Raw genomic sequence first — 7691 nt, 5'->3', positions numbered from 1 at the left:
CCACAGCTCGACATAGGGAAGATGTGTTTCCAAGTTCACTCACATGGCTAGTGGCTGGCCTCTTGTCCTCATTGGCTGTTAGAGATGTCAGTTTCTTGCCACCTGAGTCCTCTCCACTGGGCAGTTCACAACAGGTAGAGCATCATGGAAACCACAGTCTCTTAATCACAGAAGTGATATTAGACCACTTTTGCTGTATTCTGTTCATTAGAAGTGAGTCTTAAGCCCAGTCCACACTCAAGGGGAAGGGATCGCACAAAGGTATGAACACCAGGAGGGGGAATCTTTAGGCAGGTATCTCAGAGGTTACCCACCAGACCCACTGAATCAGCAAGTCTGAGGTGGGGTCCAGACATCTGTTATAACAGCTCTGCTGGTGATTCAGACACACACTGAAGTTGAAGATCACTGGTCTAGGCTAGAAACAGGTCTCTGCTCAGTGGGATCTTCCTAAAGAGTCTCACTTCTCACTTCCTCCCCAGCCTCACCACAAGCAGAACTGCAACCCACTCCTTTCAGTTCCACACGCGTGATTAGGACTCACAATCGGAGCTGGAGAGAGAAACACCAGTGAAATAATTCCTACTGTCAAGGACCTTACTAAGCCTGGCCACACAGAGTTCAGAGAGCTTGCATCTGCTTTTGCATTTACCAACAGGTACCATTTGCTGGGTATATTCCAGGCATCTGCTGCTATGCTAAGTATTTTACAAATAGTATCTGTTTAATCCTCACAAGAACCCAGTGAGATAGGTATCATTATCCCCATTTAGTAAAGGAGGATTTTGAGGCTCAGGCCATGGAGTGACTTGCCCAGAATCACACACAGTAAGTAGCCAAGTTGAGAAGCAAACCCAGGCCTCCTGACTGCAGATTGAATGAGCACCTAAAATCCTAACATCTCTGTCTGTTTCTCCCAGTGACATGTCTCTCTTGAATATCCTGACACCCCACATAATCAAGTCTCAAATCACCATGGCTCTGCTGCCTACAGACCTCATAAATCCTGCTTGCCCCACCAAGAGGAGGAGTTTAGGGAATCAAATGAGAAACTCCAGGTCCCAAAGCCCTATTTCTCTTCCGAAGCTTTCCAGGTCACAAGGGTTCTTTAGGGTCATTCCTTCCATACTTGTGTGAAGAAAGAAATGGATCATAGCCTGGGAGCAAAGCTTCTCTCCTTGTTTGTCAGAAAACTTAAAGTGGTCATCGCTATAGTCGACTGTGTATATTTAAAATGTACGATGTGATGACTTGATACACATATACATTGTAAAATATTTCCCACAATCAGGTTAATTCACACATCCATCACCTTGCATAATTTACCTTTGGATATGTGTGTGTATTCGTGTGTGTTGTGAGAACACTTAAGATCTACTCTCTTCGTAAATTTCAAGTATACGATACAGTACATTAACTACAGTCACCATGTTGTATGTTAGATCCTCAGAAATTACTCATCTTCTAACTGGAAGTTTATACCCCTTGACCACCATCTCCCCTTCCTCACCCCTAGCCCCTGGCAACCACCATTCTGCTCTCTGTTTCTGAGTTCGACTTTGTTTTTAGATTCCACGTGTTAGTGATATTGTGCAGTATTTGTCTTTCTCTCTCACCTGGGAGTTTTTGAAACATCTCAGTGGTGGGCCCCACCTCAGAGTTTCTGCTGTAATTGATCTGGTGTGAGATGCAAGCAGCAGTGCTATTTCAAAGCTTCCCCAGAAATCCTCCTGTGCCCAATTTGAGCATCGCTGCTCCAGTATTTCAGACGCTCTTTAGAGCTGCCAACAAAGGGAACAGGATTTCTTGCCTCCTACTTCTAAAGCCCATCACTCATAAGGACAGGAGCAGAAAGCAGGAGAGCACGGGCTCCGAGTCTCTCCCCTGCTCGCTGTTTCTTCTCCAGCAGAAATCAAACCAAGCACACTGTGGAGGCTCCAGATAGCTCAGAGCAAACAGTCACTACATATGGACTGCGTGGCCTGCACTAGTTTTTAAAATTGTTACGTTTTTAAGCACTTATCTATGCGCCTGATACAAATGATAAAAATACATGGTCTCTGTTCTCTAAGAGCAGGAATGTGCAGTGAAATCATAATGTAACAAACAAAATAAACAAATAAAAATTAAGCCGGACACATGAAAAGATGCTCAACATCGCTAAATTATTAGAGAAACGCAAACCAAAACTACAACAAGGTATCACCTCACACTGGTCAGAAGGGCCATCATTAAAAAATCTACAAATAACAAATGCTAGAGAGGGTGTGGGAATGTAAATAGGTGCAGCCACTATGGAAAAGAGTATTAGAGGTTCCTCAGAAAACTAAAAATAGAGTTGCCATGTGATCCAGCAATCCCACTCCTGGGCATATATTCGGACAAAACTATAATACAAAAAGACACATGCACCCCTATGTTCACAGCAGCACTATTCACAATAGCTCAGACATGGAAACAACCTAAATGTCCATCAACAGAAGAATGGATAAAGGATATGGTGTATATATATACAATGGAATGCTATTCAGCCATAAAAAAGAATGAAATAGTGCCATTTGCAGCAACATGGATGGACATAGAGACTATCATACTAAGGGAAGTAAGTCAAAAGGAGAAAGACAAATACCATATGATATCACTTATATGTGGAATCTAAAATATGACACAAATGAACTTATCTCGGAAACAGAAACAGACTCACAGACATAGAGAACAGACTTGTGGTTGCCAAGGGGGAGGAGGTAGGGGAGGGGTGGATTGGGAGTTTGGGATTAGCAGATGAAAAGTATTATATAGAGGATGGATAAACAACAAGGTCTTATTGTATAGCACAAAACACTAGAATCAATATCCTGTGGTAAATCATAATGGAAAAGAATACGGAAAAGAATGTATATATACGTATAACTGAATCACTTTGCTGTACAGCAAAAATTAACACAACATTGCAAATCAACTATATGTCAATAATATAAATATTTTAAAAAATTAATCCATAACATAGTGTGATTTTTACTCACAGATGGGAGCACCTGTTCATTTATTCATCAAATATTCAATGTGGGCACCTTGTGTGCCAGACACCAGGTCTAAAATGGCAAATGTGGGTGAACAAAGAAAGTTATCTCTACTTTCATCAACCTTGCCGTCTATAGGGAAGATGGACATTAACAGAGCAGCATGCAAATAACTCTAAGCCGAACGTGTGTGCTCATTTCAAGGGTGGAAACAAGCAGACCGCTTCTCTGAAAGAATTAACAAGGGCAAGGAGGGGTTGAAACCTACCTTAAGAGATCCGAGAAGATAGACCTAAAGAATAGCTGGGAAAGACCACGTCAGGCTACGAATGTGCCTGTGGGCCAGAGGTGCAGAGAGAATAAGATGGGGGTGTCCCAGAGCTGGGAAAGAGGTTGGCATGTTACAAAACACAGAGGAAGGAGGGCATGGTGGCTGTGAGTGAGTTGGGTGGAGGTGGGAGAGGGAGTAGGTAGACGAGTCCAGGAAATGGTCACACATGTAGGGTCTTTTGAACTGAGGCTTGACATACATGTTGATCAAAACAGATGTGGTGGAAATCAAAGAGGTTTGCTAATGAGAAGCTCCCCGGGCAGGACCAAGTTTGGTGGGAACTGAAGTTTATGAAAAGAATGCAGGATGGGGAACATAAACTTGCCAGGGGCCCTGGAAGAGCCTTGGAAGGGCAGGGGCAAATAAGAGACGTGAGGCTTAAGCTTGGCTGGTTTTGTGGTAAATCTGTCCACAACCTTGATCCAATTCTGCTTGTCCTGTTGCCTGAAGTCGAAAGAGGGTGTGGGGTGCAGCACGGTGCAGGGGGAGCCTGCCATGCAGCTCCCTAATTAAGACTTACACCCCTTTCTAACCATATGCATTCCCATTCAAGCCAGCATCCCAAAGAAAGCACTAATATCAGGATTCGTTTGCCCATTGAACAAATATGCATGTATTTGCTAGGTTAAGTCTAAAATGTATTAGTTTTCATTGAAAATTATAGAGTACTTAATAGGCTATGAGCATGACCCAAAGAGACATATGTATTTCACATCTAGTGTGTACCAGGTACTATACTAGACTCCAGGGCTACAGCTGTGAATTAGATAGATACACTTGTTCACCTCATGGATTGAGCATCTTAAATTTGCCTTAGCAATTTTCGAGTACGAGAAGGTTTTAGGTCCCCTTAGTAAGTCTAGGCCAGTGACCTGGTCACCACAATTAATGACCTCCCAGAGAGGATGAAGTCCTATAAAAGTAGAACAATCTTGGGCTTCCCTGTTGACACAGTGGTTGAAAGTCCGCCTGCTGATGCAGGGGACACGGGTTCGTGCCCCGGTCCGGGAAGATCCCACATGCTGCGGAGCAGCTGGGCCCGTGAGCCATGGCCGCTGAGCCTGCGCATCCGGAGCCTGTGCTCCGCAATGGGAGAGGCTACAACAGTGAGAAGCCCGCGTACCGCCAAAAAAAAAAAAAAGTAGAACAATCTTGAAGACTCCTCAAGAATCCTATAAAAGCAGAACAGTCTCAAAGACTGTTCAGCAATCTCATAGAAAGACTGCCTTGTGAGAGAAATGGTGTGATCTCTAGCATTCTGCTACTTGCTGCATTTTGCAGATAATATATATACACATATTATATAGTTTATTACATATTATAGTTTATTATGTAGTATGTATTATGCATATATATATATTGCTCCTCTGTGTAAGACATCTTAGTACTTAGTAACTATTTAGATTTTGAAGGCAGATAAAGCCTGGTGAGAAAAGAGGGGCAGAATTTCTGCACGTGGGTTTCCAGGTGTGTGATGTTTGTCTTTTCCAGCAGAAGACTAAGAGCAGGATTCGGCTGTGGCATTGAAGGCTGGATTCCCATGGGGTGATCCTGAGTAAGCCACTGCCCTGAAGTAACTCAGGTAATAATGACTCTGAGAGAAAAGGGAAAATATTGGGTCAACACTCATTTTTTTAAAAAATGCTTTTAGAGAGAGACACATCCTCAACTAGTATTATTATCTACTGTGCAAAAATAGTGCTTAGGCTAAATCGAGTTCAAGTTGAAGTTTCAACAGTTTGACTTTGGATGTCTCTGACGTGGATGTGGGGTGGAGAGGTTATAGGTTTAAATACCTCCGGCACAGAATTTAGAACATTCAAAATCATCTGCTATTTTCTCTCTTTCCTCCATTTCCTTCCTTCCCAGAGTACAACAGTATCTCAAATAACATCTGTTCAATGACCTCCAAACAGTGCCTGGATCAGAATAACATACTGTAGTTTCACCCACAGTAGTCCTAATCACCACTGTCCCAGTTGGCTGAATTACATTCAACACACTCAAAATTCCTGTTGCTTCCTTCCGGTGTGAATTAACTTTATGGTGCATACTTGTCTAGTACAAGGTAAAAGCCTTTAATAAAATGTCTGGCATGGTCTCTTTTGGAGATCACTCAGACAGGTTTCGGTGTATGAGTCTAGGTGACTGGGGGTCTTGTACCCTTACATGTCACCTCCTTTCTATCAGATACAAGAGAAATGTAAGGTAATTCGGAGTATATTGGGAGCATAAAGAATATAGAAAACCACACCTTAGAGACATCATCAAAATGCAGAAGGAAGCAGTTTTGCTGGGGTTTGGCTTTTTTATTTCTGAACTTTGCACATAAAATAATCCCTTTGAGCCTTGCAGAATAGGGTCTTAGAAGTACTTTTTTTTCTCTTGAATATTTATTGAGCACCAAGTAAGTGTGGGGCATGACTGCAGGAGACACACAGAGACATAAAATGCAAGCTCTGCTCTTCAGAATAGACAGTCTGCTCAGGAGGCACAAGATAGAAAAGACTGAAAAAAAAAAAAAAAAAAAAAAAGAAGAGGCCCAGCTGAACAGAAAGAGAAGCACAGACAATTTGGGCTCCAGGAAGTCAAATGCCAGCATAGAACCCATGAGATTTGGGGAAGATGGGGGATTGAGAATATTGATGAGAAGGAGGAGCAAGCATTTAGGTTAAAGTGCAGGACAGATTTAACTTACAAGAAGATGGATCTTAGGCAGGCAGGGTGGTCAGAGTGAAACACATGTGGTTTGTCTCAGGGTTCAGACAACGATGGCTCAAGGGCCGCATCCAGCCTGCCATGTGTTTGTAACGCCTGCAAGCTCAGAATGGTTTCTACATTTTTTCATGGTTGAAAACCATCAAAAAATATTTTGTGACACGTGAAAATTATAGGACGTTCAAACTTCTGAGCAGACCAAGTTTGACGGGAGCACAGCCATGCCTACTTGTTTAAAATTGTCCCTGGCAGCTTTCTCACTACAGCACCAGAATTAAGTGGTCACCACAGAGAGTTACAACTGGCAAAGCCTAAAATATTTATTATCTGGTTCTTTATGGAGAAAATTGCCACCCCTTGTTTCTCTGACGAGCAATCCCTTGAACAGACCAAAAGGCAGGGGAACTATCGGGGCCCAGATCCTGGTGAGTCTTATTAGGCTTTGGAGTGTCAACGTCACTCTCTTTTTTTTTTTTCTTTAAATAAATTTTTTTATTTTATTTTTGGCTGTGTTGGGTCTTCGTTGCTACGTGCGGGCTTTTCTCTGGTTGTGGTGAGCAGGGGCTACTCTTCATTGCAGTGTGCTGGCTTCTCATTGCTCTGGCTTCTCTTGTTGTGGAGCACGGGCTCTAGGTTCATGGGCTTCAGTAGTTGTGGCATGCAGGCTCAGTAGTTATGGCTCACAGGCTCTAGAGTGCAGGCTCGGTAGTTGTGGTGCATGGGCTTAGTTGCTCCACGGCATGTGGGATCTTCCGGGACCAGGGCTCGAACCCATGTCCCCTGCACTGGCAGAAGGATTCTTAACCACTGAGCCACCAGGGAAGCCCTTCATTCTCTTAATAGGGACTCAATGAAGTTCTTGAGCAAGAACAGAGAATGGGGAGAGGTGTGAAGATCAAGACAGGGAAACAATTGTGAGTACTTAGTGGAGGTGTGACCAATACAGACATGACCTGGTTCCCTTCTCTGTTCTCCTAAGGACATTTTCACATTCTCCTTCCTCTTAACCCTCCCCCACTTTCACTTTCAGCTGATTACCTTATCTACATTTCACTGAGAAATATTTAAAAGGAAGATGGAGCAAACAAACAACAACTCCCTCAACCTCCCCCGTGGAGTCCATTGACCCAGAGTTTTGTCCCCCTTCTGCTACACTGAAAAGATACCTGACCTGCAGTGCCTCCCTGAGGCTTTCAGAATAAGGTGCAAACCCAGACCTTGTAAGCAAGCAGGAACCTATGGGGCCTTCCTGGGACAGAGTCCTCCACCTGCCTCTTATTTGTAGAAAAAATTTAGCTTCCTAGGCCTTCCCCAATTTCCAAAAAATAAATCAGAGAAATTTAATCAGAGAAGTGAGAACATGCAGAAATAAAGGAGAACAGTCCAGCAAGAGAAAATAATAATAGTTTAGCCATTAAACAAAGTCAAGGACCTTTAGTTCCTCCTCAAGGACCATAGATAATATTCTGAGCCGTGTTCTTTGAGTTGTTTTGCAGATACTGAAACCCCCACCAGGTGGAAGAAGTTAACTGTATGCTGCCCACAAGCATGTAGACCCCAGATGGAAGGAGCCAGAGGTTGATGATCTTGACTCCCAATTATCTCACCACCAATCAATCAGA

Source organism: Globicephala melas, chromosome 12, assembly GCF_963455315.2.
Source record: "Globicephala melas chromosome 12, mGloMel1.2, whole genome shotgun sequence".
Classification (NCBI taxonomy): domain Eukaryota; kingdom Metazoa; phylum Chordata; class Mammalia; order Artiodactyla; family Delphinidae; genus Globicephala; species Globicephala melas.
This window is presented reverse-complemented; position numbering follows the sequence as displayed.